The following is a 12,438-nucleotide window of genomic DNA, read 5'->3' on the forward strand; positions in this document are numbered from 1 at the left end:
TTATTTTCGCGCTAGTAATGATCCTTTAAAGACAATGTAAAGGATAGGAAAGTAGACTAGCCTGAAAAGGTATGTTTTATTGGGTGAACTTACAATTAAAGGGAGTGCCATACATCGGCTTCTGGCCCAAAAGACGCGGGTTTGATTCGGCCGCGGCAGTCAAATTTCAATGGAGGCGAAATTCTAGAGGCCCGTCTATACTGTGCGATATCAGTGCACGTTATCCCCCGGTGGTCGAAATTTCCGGAGCTCTTCACTACGGCGTCCCTCCTAACCTAAGTCGCCTTGGGACGTTAAACCCCCATAAACTAAACCATACCATACATCGTGCGATGGCGAAGAGTTATTTTCTACACTAACGTCTGCTTCCTATTAGAATAGGAACTATTGCGTCAACAAACCGATGTGTTGCTTATTTTAGTTTTTACAGTTTAATATATAGATGCAGTGTGAATAGCCCAGTGAAAAAAGGCCAGAAGGAGAACGTAGGGGAAAATAAAGCACTCAGAAAATTTCGGGGGGGGGGGGGGGGGGGTGTTTTGACACCGAAACATCCTCGCTGGCTGCGGCCCTGCATCCAGCAGTGGCGTTCTGGATAACTCCTCGGCGCCGGCAACGGCTGATATACGAGGGTCGTTCAATAAAGATTTCCCCTGACCCACTTTCTTTGGACGGAGAGCAACGAAACTTTGCAGATTTATTAGTCCTTCTGTACATATGTGCCACCCAAGGACACGCACTTTTCCCATTTTTTTATGCATCTGTAAACTCCTTGCTTGTAGAAGTCAACACGTAGCTCCAAAAGCCATGTTGTGACTTCGGAAATCAGAGTCTCATCATCTGGAAAATGCTTGCCCTTCAAATATGACTTCATTGTTCGAAAGAGGAGGCAGTCCGATGGTGCGAGGTCGGGTGAATAAGGGGGATGCGGTAGAATTTCAAAGCCGCAGCAGCGTGCTTCCATCTGGGCAACATGAGAGTTGTGAACTGAGGCATTGTCTTTCAGAAGGCGGACACCTTTCGTGAGCATGCCACGTCTTTTGCTTTTGATGCACTCCCGCAATTTCCGCCGCAGTGAAGCATAGTATGCCCTAGTAATCGTGGCACCATTTGCTAGGAAATCCATCAAGACTACTCCGTGCTGGTCCCAAAAGACTTTGAGCAAGACCTTGCCCGCCGAGGGCTGGGCGCGTGACTTCTTTGTAGGCGGTGAGTCCAAGTGCTTCGATTGCACCGACTGGACACTAGTTTCCGGATCATAGTAATGGACTCAGCTTTCATACTGTGCAATCAGTTTGTTAAAGTCCTCCTCGTTTCCATGACACATGGTCAAAAGAGCCTGGGAGCATTCGACTCGTTCCTGCTTTCGGAAAGGTGTGAGCAGCCGGGGAACCCAGCGAGAGGATACCTTACGCATGCGAAGATGGTTCTGAATGATTTTTTCCACGGACCCCACACTAATCTTGATATTTTAGGCTAGGTCTCGAACGGTTACGCGGCGAATTTATAAAATGGCGGCCTCTACTTGCTGGATGGTGTGTTCATCGATAATGGAGTGAGGTCGCCCTGCAATCGGAGCTGTTTCCACCAAAGTCCGACCACATTTGAATTGACGATGCCAGTTCTTTACTACACCATATGATGGGGAATCCTCCCCATAAACTTGTTTTGTCACATCGAAAATATCCCTTGGAGTGCGGCCTTTCAAGTACAGGAACTTGATGACTGCTTTGTATTCCACTGCATCCATTATCACACCTCACACCACTTCAGCACCTGTGAAAGGAAGACCGTTATTAGTTAAAAGTTGCATATTAGCACATGACTTATAGGGACTTAAGTCATTACACATGCGCAGTTTCAGCATCCTGCAATAAGTAGAAGTGAGTCAGGGGAAATCTTTATTGAACGCCCCTCGTACCACTGTCTATCTAAGACATGCACTTCTTGTCACTACGTCGGTGTCAATCTTCACGCAGCTGACACACAGATAAGGGCATCTATTTATGGCATCTCTCACGCGTGGAGTGTCTTGCATTCGACTTTGACGTACCTTGCTATTCACCGGCGAAGACGGATAAATCAGTAGCAGGGAGCGGCAAACCTCGTCATTCTTCTCGTTCGGCAGTAATAACAACCCTTTTATCTCGCATGCCCGTGAAGAAACTGAATCACCATCTTTGCTTACACTCCCACTTAAGAGGGCGCAAGCGTCCACGTCATCCACATGTACAAGTCATATCCGCACAACCAATGCCGATCGATAAGAGCAGCAGCGGACTCCGTTTGGGAGCGCTGCATGTGACGTAACGCTCATGCACCACTCGCGAGAGCGCGCGGCCACTCGAGAACAGTCGTGAAGTGTTAAAAACGTCCTGTGCGGATAAATACGCTAACTGAATGTTGAAAAATGCAGTAATTGTATTGCTTTCGGGTGTTTTTTAAGCAGTTTTTCTACTTTTTAGGAGTTTCTTATATGAATTTCATTTTACATCTTGCTCGCTTTCAATACGATATTTTTTTACGAGTAAGAAGGTGGCCTGGCTGTAAGAAAGTAAAGGATATTTCTCAGGTATTACAGGTGAAAAATATTACCAGAGAAGGCCAAAAGAACTGCTTTGAGGATTTCGAATACCTTATTTGACGACCGCGACGAAAGTAAATGGACATGGAGAAGCCTAATGCCGAAACAAAAAATCATATGAGCGTCGCAATGTTTGCTGATCTCGGCATTGCGCATGATGTAGATGTTTTGATGACCGTTATTTTTACAGCCAGCGAAATGGTCGTACGGGCGTTAGCATGTGTTACAAGACTCATTAGACGAGTGCCAACGTCCAAAAATTTGTATTTGTAGTAGCAGGCAGTGTATACATATAGGTGATGCAGCCCCTTTTTCTACTAGGGCTCTCTCATGGCTAAACAATAAAATACAAGGCGGCAATCATGCAACCGTAAGATCTCCATAAGCGTATATTTTGAAGGAGAACAAGGTAAAGAACTGATGAAGGGTGTGCCGTATTAGCGGTGCGGAGTAAAATACAGGAGTTCCGGGTGTCACTCGTTTGCACCGCTGAAGAAGATAGTCTGCGTGCTATGAATGGCGATGCCCGGCCGTGGCCATGCGGCGTTTCATTATCATCATCATCATGAAACCGACTACGCCCACTGCAAGGCAAAGGCCTCTCCCATGTCTCTCCAATTGACCATAACAACCACAGCAACAACTGCCACCATTTGAATCTAATCCAGGCGTCATAAATGAAGTGAACAGGCGGCGGAGATACGCAATACCGAGGCAAGCTTTCGCGATGATAAAGCACCTTGAGAAAGCGAAAGCAAGGAAGTTTTCTGTCAGTTTTGATTTCCCGGAAGCCATTAATGATGCTGATGCTTATTAAGTGCTACATTTTTCTGGAGGAACACAGAAGAAAGGAAGGCTAAGCTCTGATCGAGCTTAAGCTGATCTTATCTGTTCGCGCCGCAGATGAAAAGACAGAGTACAATGTGCAATGCACAGCGCGAGAATGTGTTGCAGTTCAACACGAGGCGTTATCGGCTCTGGCGATAGCATACAGATCTCGCGCAGCGGCCTGCGAAGCTGACCTTTTCGCGGAAGATAATTTCTGTTCAAGGAAGATATTCCACTCGAGGCAAAGTAAATGCGAAATCTCGATAACTGAGCTGTCCTCCGATGTTAGCGGACAAGATGGTGCTCAAAGTGACCTTTAGGGGCTAACGAGTAACTTGTTAAGAGCACATGTAACGTTCAGTGCCTGATAAATTTCAATCGTGAAAAAATTTTTCTTAATCGCGTCCTACAGTAAACTTGCCTATTTTAAAAACATACTTAGCGCAAGTTTTTTTAGAAGCAATCATACCTAACATGGTTGATAGGAAGCAATCTTCCGACATTGAATATATTCAACAAATAAAATTTCAAACCTGGGATTATAAAGGCAAAAAGAAAATGATTGTTTGCCTCCAGCAGTTAAGCGACATGTCGAGGTTTGACGGAAACACTTTATTGAAGCATTTTTTTAGTAGAAAAATTACAATTTGCGGACTGACATGCAAACTAGGAAGTGGTGCGAGAAGCGCACAGAACTTTTACACAAAACGCTCGAAGTACTGTCTCTCCGCAGAAACATACAACATATATCGCTCGCGCACAGAACCAAGTACCCCCTCAACATTACAGGCCCCACTGCAGAGCGTGCTGTGATGATTAAGGAATTCTGCACTGGCTGGTTCATCTATGTAAACGTCTGTAACCCCACGGAAAGAAGTCTAAGGAGGTCAAGTCTAGAGACCTTAGCGGCTATGGGACGAGGTAGTTTCAATTTATCCATCGCAGTAGAAAACTTACATGGAGATGCTTCGCAGCACGCCTAGAAGAAAACGCTGGCGCTCCATATTGCCCTGGTACCACGCTTCCGTGGACACTTTGAGAGGTAGGTCCGCAACAAAATCTTCAATTTCCCCTTCCAGAAGTTCTCTGCACTACTTTTTTCCAGTCGGTGACTCTTCATAAATGAAAAGTAGTGGCTAACGATTCGGTCGTTCAAAATGCCGCACCGAACATTCACTGCCCACCTTTGTGGGTGTTTGTGCTCTCGAAGCCAGTGAATATTTACATCAGCCCAGTTATGGGCATTGTGCAGGTTCACAGACGAATTGCTGCCGCCGCATTGGCTCAGTGGTTATCGTGCTCGGCTGCTGACCCGAAAGACACGGGTTCGATCCCGGCTGCGGTAGCCGAATTTCGATGGAGGCGAAATAATAGAGGCCCATGTACTGTGCGATGTCAATGCACGTTAAAGAACCCCAGGTGGTCGAAATTTCCGGAGCCCTTCACTACGGCGTCTCTCATAGCCTCAGTTGCTTTGGGTCGTTAAACCCCATAAACAAACAGACAGACGAATTGCTACTGAACTGTGCCTCATCCGTCACACTCACTTTCTGCAAAAAGCCAGGATCTCTAACTGAATCATGGTCCAGTTACAGAAATCCTGCCTTTGTTCAAAGTCTGTCGCACTCAGCTGCTGGCGCAGACTCACATGAAAAGGACATATGCATTGCTTGACAAGGACTCTCCCACTGACATGTTTTCACTGGCACACTGGGTTATTTGTCGAATGTTGACCTCTTGGTTGGCTCTTACGAAATCAAGCACGCCGATTAAAAGACTTCGTCCAGAACATATGCTATAGGCTTCGTTGACGCCACAGAACCCGTAGAAGCAAATTTGTTGAAAATCCTCACAAATGTAGTCTCCTCCTGAAGCCGGCGTCCCGCGTGCTTGGAAGCGTAGAAATGGGCCTCCAGTCTCTTGTTCTTCCTCATGGTTGCATGTGCGAAAACCGTGTCCACTTATTCTTTTGTGGATAACCTTCCTTCACTTCACGACGTCATTCCGAGGCCAATGTTGTCACACGCCACAAGCGGAAATGGCATGAGCCTTTCTGCCGCTTCCACAAACGTCAATGGCCATGCAGTCGCACTGAGGTCATTTTGCAAGCGCAATGACAGCGTGCATCGGGTTCCGACGCGGCCGCAATCCACGAAAGCGCAGAGCGAAGCTGATAGAAGCGATATCACCGACCCGCCCGTCTGCACCTCAGGTGGCGTCAACAGTACGATGTAAAGCGCACTGCGGAGCGATGAAGTCACAGGCGCTCACTGTCGCTTAGTTACGGCGTGAAGCTGCCAACCACAGTGTCTTTCCCTCGCCTCGTAGCACGCGCTAAAAATGTGTGCATGAATTTTTTCCCTTGTCTAGACTGTTTGGAGGACATCTATAATTGTGCACATACAACATACCACCTAATATAAGAATAGAAAAGTTAATTACCATATTTGGTTAACCAATGAACAAATTGAAGCCTTCTGCTTCTTACCTGGTGCCCGCCGTAGATCCTAATACAGCTCCAGAGCAATAATAAATCTAAAGCAAGTTAAGTTTTCTTGCACTTTCGGAGAATGTAAAAAAAAACAGCCGGTATATCGTACCCGCCGCAGTGGCTGAGTGGTTGGGACGCTCGGCTACTGAGCCGGAATGCATGGGTTTGAACCCGGCCGCGGCAGCCGCATTTCGATGGAGGCGAAACGCAAAAAGGCTTCCGTGTTATGTGCGATGTCAGTGCACGTTAAAGATCCCACGGTGGTCGCAATTATTCCGGAGCCCTCCACTACGGCACCTCTTTCTTCTTTCACACTCCCTCCTCCCTCCATTTCTCCGCGGCACGACTGAGGTTTTCGCTGAGAAGTGAGACGACAGTTGCTAACCCATTTACTTTCTTCAAAAACCAATATTAATTTTTCTACATATCGCTGGTCATAAATCTTTGACTATTGTGCATTGTACTCACTCCTTGTCGGGCAAAGTGAAAATGACTCATTACGCTTCTTCGAGCCTATCTCCGAGATACATGGGGGACTCCTTTTCTTGGACATTTACCAACCGGAAGCGCCCACTCCCCCTTCCCCTCGATGCGTCTCCCCAGTGCAACGCCACCATACGCAACTGTGCTGCCCCTTCGCCCTGGAACGCTTCGCTTGCTCTGGGATCTAACTTCACCAGGGTAAGTTTCGATATCGTAATCCTAAATGCAATACGGAATGGCACATCCAGTGGGAGAAAATGAGCTGGAAAAAGGCTTCCTCCATTTACAGTGCGAACGAAAAGACATCATAAGGCCTTACCTCCGCATTGATCTCGCAATGAGACTATGCTGCTTCGCACCCTGAAATAGCTCTTCATGACATCCCCGTATTTCTTTGAAAGGGAAGTCATTCGTGTGCTATCGAGAACGTCGCAGGTCATTCCCTGCATTTTAAATCATCCTAATGCTCTCAGGCCCTAAACTTGCCTCCTTATAATCACATTGAAAATGATCTTGATTCATGGCACTTTATTCGTAGGACCCTCTGTTTGGGGTCTATATTTAATTCTGAGGGTATAAATTTGGCACCACTTGTACCGCAAGGAGTTGGAATTTCTTGGGTTGACGAGATGATTTCAGTTTCTTGATTTCGTCTTGTTGGTGAGCATGCGCTTTGTTGTTCAAGGAAGGAGGCATTGGTGCGATAAACAAGTTTGCGCTCGTCCAGTGTGCTTTTTCTCTCTTGTACCGTCCCTTTTGAGCAGTTATTTATTGTTCATATATTTTTTTTCGAGTGGAAATCGCGTTATATGCAGCAAAGTTTTACAAAATTCGAGAGTTTTAGCTTTTTTTCTTTCAAAAGAAGTAAGTGACTATTCGGGCACATTGTAATCCGGAACATGAACATTGCTGTTTCCGCTCAATGCTTTCAAACGCTGTCTAGAAATGGCAGGCTGCAGCAGAAAACTTCTCTCAAGACTAGTCAAGCATTTCTTTTCTTTCGTTATTACAGCTAATCAGTCACGTGGATGGCTATTCTTGCTAGACTTTGTCTTTGATCTCTTTGCTGGTCTTTTTTCCCTCGGTACATTGCAAAAACTTCAAAGATTACAGCAGGGACTTGAAACTCCCAACAGCCTTAGCCTGAGCAACGCTTGATAGAATAATGCCAGTTAAATGCCCCGTTGGTTCCTGTTTGGTGGTTTATCGCTTATTGAACGTACTCTACGAGCTTATTCACAGAGTTGACCATGCCGTGAAAAAGCCTTAAAGTAAGTTACAAATGATCCTCAGCTAACCGAAAATTTGCCCGCTAAAATCGAGTAAAATACATCCTCTAAAATCCGCGCGGGGTTTTTCAAATTGTTCACAAAGAAACTACACGTTTTTTATGATTCATTTGCGAGAAGAAATTGGCATTAGCTTGATAATTAAAACTCAACTGTAGGTGATAGAATTAGGTTAAATCGGCCTTTACCCGAATACAATCAGCCATTTTTACACTCAATGCAGCCTGAATGCGACTAGGTACACATATATAAAACATCCTCTGACACACACATTCAATTTGTGCCAAACCCCTGCGATAGCGAACGCATGCTTTGTCGATTATTTGACATTTTTTTACGTAGCGCGGATTTTGTCATATCCGCCCGCCTATGCTGTCTACTGCGATAAAATTCCCTGTATCTTTTGCCTTTGGGCGACGCAGTTGGAGATAATATGATATTCCGCCGCTTTGTGCTAAGGACACCAACTTGTGCCGGTTGAAGATGGAGATGAGGCAACGTTTCGAAGAAACAGTTTAACGTTGTATGTAAATGTAGCCTGCGTTATTCATTATGAAGCCTGAAGAGAAGACGGGCTCACATGCTAATCAGCTCTATGGCAGTGTTCGCTGTTCCTAATCTACTTGCTTTAGTTCATGGTGGAAAAACAGCGCAAACTAAGACAGAGAACAGAACAAGAGGGGAGACACTACAAGCGCTGAGTGTCTCCCCTTGTACCGCTTGTAGTGTCTCCCCTCTTGTTCTGTGTTCTCTGCCTTAGTTTGCGCTGTTTTTCCACCATGAATTACACACCAACTAGCCCAAATGTCTGCTTTGCTACAGTTAATTGCTTGCTTTAGTTCCCCGTCATGTTATGTGAGCTCTTTGTTAAGGAGGCTCAACCTGTTTCGCTGATTCCTTGCTCTAAAAGCACGCCAAGGTGTCCTCATTTTTTCATACTTCAGTGCGTTCACTTGCAACCGTGACTATTGTTTTGCAACCTCCATTTGGATTATTCACATTACTCTGCGTGTTTCAAGGTGACTATTTGTTTGGTCCTAATCTCAGGATGAGATGCATGCCTAGATTTGATAGTGATGCAGTCTTTAAATACGGTGGTTTCCGCGCTGAAGACAAGTCCTCATGATATCTTCGAACAGACCTGGTACACATGTCCTTTACCTAACATTTGAAGACCTGAAGGCGTGGCTTTAACTTATAGCATGGTCTAATAGCTTACTATAGTGCTTTCGTTCAGATATCCCAGATATCTAAGATTTTTTTTTTGCTCTCGAACCTATGATGATCGTCAGTATTAGGTCATAATTACCATCATCACCACAATAGTAAGATAATAAGGATTTTTTCCGTATGCGCACTGGTGTGGATTGCCGAACATTGTATGAGTAATTAGGAATTCGTAGTGTTAGCGGAACTGCACCTCAAACTTTCATTCCTGTGCCATGCTTTAGTTCTCTCGGATGCCGCGCCGACTTCTAGCGTTCCTATTCAAGATTCTCGCCTGAATTCTAATGCGCGCCTTCCTCCCAAAATACGTTTTATTCCTTTTTCTTTTCATATTTTCCCTTAACTTAGCAGTGGGGTCGTCGACTGGTGATAGTAATTTCTCTAGTTCATTCGTCTGACCACAAAATCTCCTGAAGACAAGATGAGCGGCAATATATTCATTAAGTATCAAGTTAGGTTAAATTATGATTTTCAAGATGTCATCAGATGGTGAGTTGATGTGAAATGTTAGAAATGGTAATAAGATTAGCAAAGACAGTATTTGTTTTAAAAAAAACTAGAAATAATCCTCTTTACCAATGTGCTGACTTTCGGAGGTAACATGCCACAAGTATCTCGGCCTCTCGGAAATATGCACCCAGGTGGACACCAGGCTTCAAGACAACTATGCGCACGCTTCATTCAAAAGCGATAAGTCTTAAGAGACAGGCATACGTGAGTGCGTACCGTGCACAGACGCTCCCTGCTTCGAGTGCACAGGTCAAGAGCAATTGCTGGCGCAGAATTCCCACCACCTCCCCAGTACGCGTAGCCACTTCACGCGCCAGCGTTGGCGCGGACTTCGAGGAGTTCACCAAAGATATAGAGCCACATATAACGCGCCACTCACACCACACACTCAACAGTACTCACAAGACGGTAACCATTCTTACGGACTTCTAGGAACAGTGCAGGATACAGTATCACCTAGGTGCCTGAGCACTCGGCTGTCCACGACAAGCCCGAACACGTTGCCTTGGAATAAGCACGGAACAAGGTTGCCTTGGGACTTGTTAAGGGCGCATCCCTAAGTGAGCAGGGGCGGCGGCCGCGCGGCAGTGGTAGAGTGCGCACTTCTATGCGGAGTACTTGCGCATAAGCAGCGACGGTGGTCGCATTTTAACCGCTCCCCTTACATCCCACTCTATCCAGAGAGGAAGCTGCCCTGTGTCGACATCTACGCATAGACTAAACATTTTTATCCCCAAACCCGACATGGAAATCCCCCTCTTTTACACATGTCCAACAGAGGCACGCAGTTCGTTTTATTAATAAGTACAACAGAACTGATTCCCCATCTTCGTTAATGGCAGCAAATGATATTAAACCTCTCCACGTCAGACGCAAGATAGCCCGCCTATCCTTCCTTCACCAACTAATCCATGGAAAACTAGGCATCTCTCCAACCCCATATGTGCAGTTTTCTGAAACGCGTAGAACTCGTCGTCATCATAATAACACTTTAGCACCGTACTTCGCGCATACTAACGCTTTTAAATTTTCTTTTTTCCCGAGACCTATTGACGAATGGAGCGCCCTACCTCTACAAGTGATATCGGCTGTTGATTTGGACAATGCACTTTGTGAGCTATTTTAGATTGTATCTGTGCTACAGTGTTGTGTGAATGTGTTTTTCTGCCCTCCCTGCCTGGATCCAAGTGAGGGTCTCCAGTATTGTGAAAATAAATAAATAAATAAAAAAACCTGTAGCTTTTGCGTGAACCCCCCACCTCCATCACATGTTCTGGGAATGCGCGAGTGCCCCCTAACCGCGATCACGCCGCTCCAAGTCTCGCGGTAACACTGGCTGTCCCTTCTATTGACCGGGCACCAATACTTGCTGGTCCGCTGTATGCGTGTCATCGCAGCATGCGCTAGGCCTGAGTTAAGAGGACCCCTAAGAAGCAAAAGAATAAAGATCCTCTCTCTCTCTCTCTCTGCTTCTGGGCTATAAATGATGTTTCCTGGAGAACACATGTTCTATTGTATCAACTAACACTTATTGCAAAATTGTCGGGGCGCACTTTTATATCTGCACTTCTTACGGAAGTTTTGTGCCTCTAAAGCGGCCGTTCGACCACCCTTGAACTATGATGTAATCATCCGAGGTCATACAATGTCAATTTTCACAACTAAAAGTATTTCAAAAAAGCGTTAAGAGTTATCAATAATTTCTTTGGACGCACTTCTTTCCCTAGCTGTCTTTAAAACGTGGTTTACCGTATAATACTGATAGAAATCGTATTTGTGGTCTAGGATTCGTTTGCATATTGATCAATAAAAATTAAAATAGTGATACTTGCACATCTTCAGTTGCTGTATTGTTTATGCTGTATCCATGCGAAATTATTTTTTTAATAAGGCCATTAATAACATAAGATAACCGCGTCAAGTATCTGCATTCTTCTGCCATCATTCCAGCCATTCTGAAAGAAAAAAACTTCTGGACGATGCCGTAATACAAAGTTGTTGTTTTTTTCAGACGCATCTGCGTCAGTTGGACTTCCGCAGGCTGCTTTTTTACATGTTGATCTCTACAAGCGGCTTGAATGCTATGGTAGGTTCTGGTCAGCATATTATTATGTTCCTCTGAGGTAAAATGCTCAGTGCGGGTCTTCCTTATACGGCGGCCTTGTCTGCGGTGTTGTCTTTTTACGTTAATTTACGAATCTATGGATCCACCTATCATGGCCTTGTCTTTGAGTGTCTCTGTAGTCATTATGCCGAAACTATTCATCGCCTTGATAGAGAGGGGAGGCTGCGTTTGTTTGTTCTTTTCAATTTGTAATAACTGCTGTTCTTGCTTCTATTCTACAGTCATGAGTGTACAGCAGCCCACACATTTAACATTAGTACGCTACAAGCGCGCTATCGCTTTGCGTGCTTACATAGTGTTATTCCTTAGACAGCACAGTGCAGGTATAAGATAAGTAACATTTATTTTTTTGCAAAAACTGCGCATTAACTCCTTCCGCTAGATGCGAATCTAGTGAATCCAAGTCGAACGCATGGGTGACCGCACATTTCTCTTGGAAGAAACATCAAGACAAAGAGCCAACAACACATTAATTTAAATCCGCTGTGATTATAGTCGTAGCTTTTTTGCAATGCTGTGGGGTCATCTCGTAGCGGTTGATTTTAAAGAAGCACTTTTAACTAACTACAGAAAATATTCATCAGTGACGAGTCGCCTCACTGCGCTACTGTCGTAGCATATTTCCTAACGCGGAAAAAGCCAGCTTTAAAGAAATAAATGTGTCTGAAGCATAACACCACCATCGTCGGATTCTGGAAATGCAAAAGTGGCCAAAAAAGAAAAAAATGCCGTGGAGTGTTGTGCTGTCCAGGTCAACAAAATCTTTTCAAGCCTTATACTGAGCGTATCATATCTCTTCTAGGGGCTGTTTTGCCTTTCCCTGTCATCGCCGCTGCATTAGGACGTCTGATAAAACCAGAAGGCGCTAAACTGTCATCGGCGAAGGCGGAAGGTTATCGCG

The sequence above is a fragment of the Amblyomma mixtum genome, chromosome 2 (genome assembly GCF_055824585.1).
Source record: "Amblyomma mixtum isolate Tamu chromosome 2, ASM5582458v1, whole genome shotgun sequence".
NCBI classification, from domain to species: Eukaryota; Metazoa; Arthropoda; class Arachnida; order Ixodida; family Ixodidae; genus Amblyomma; species Amblyomma mixtum.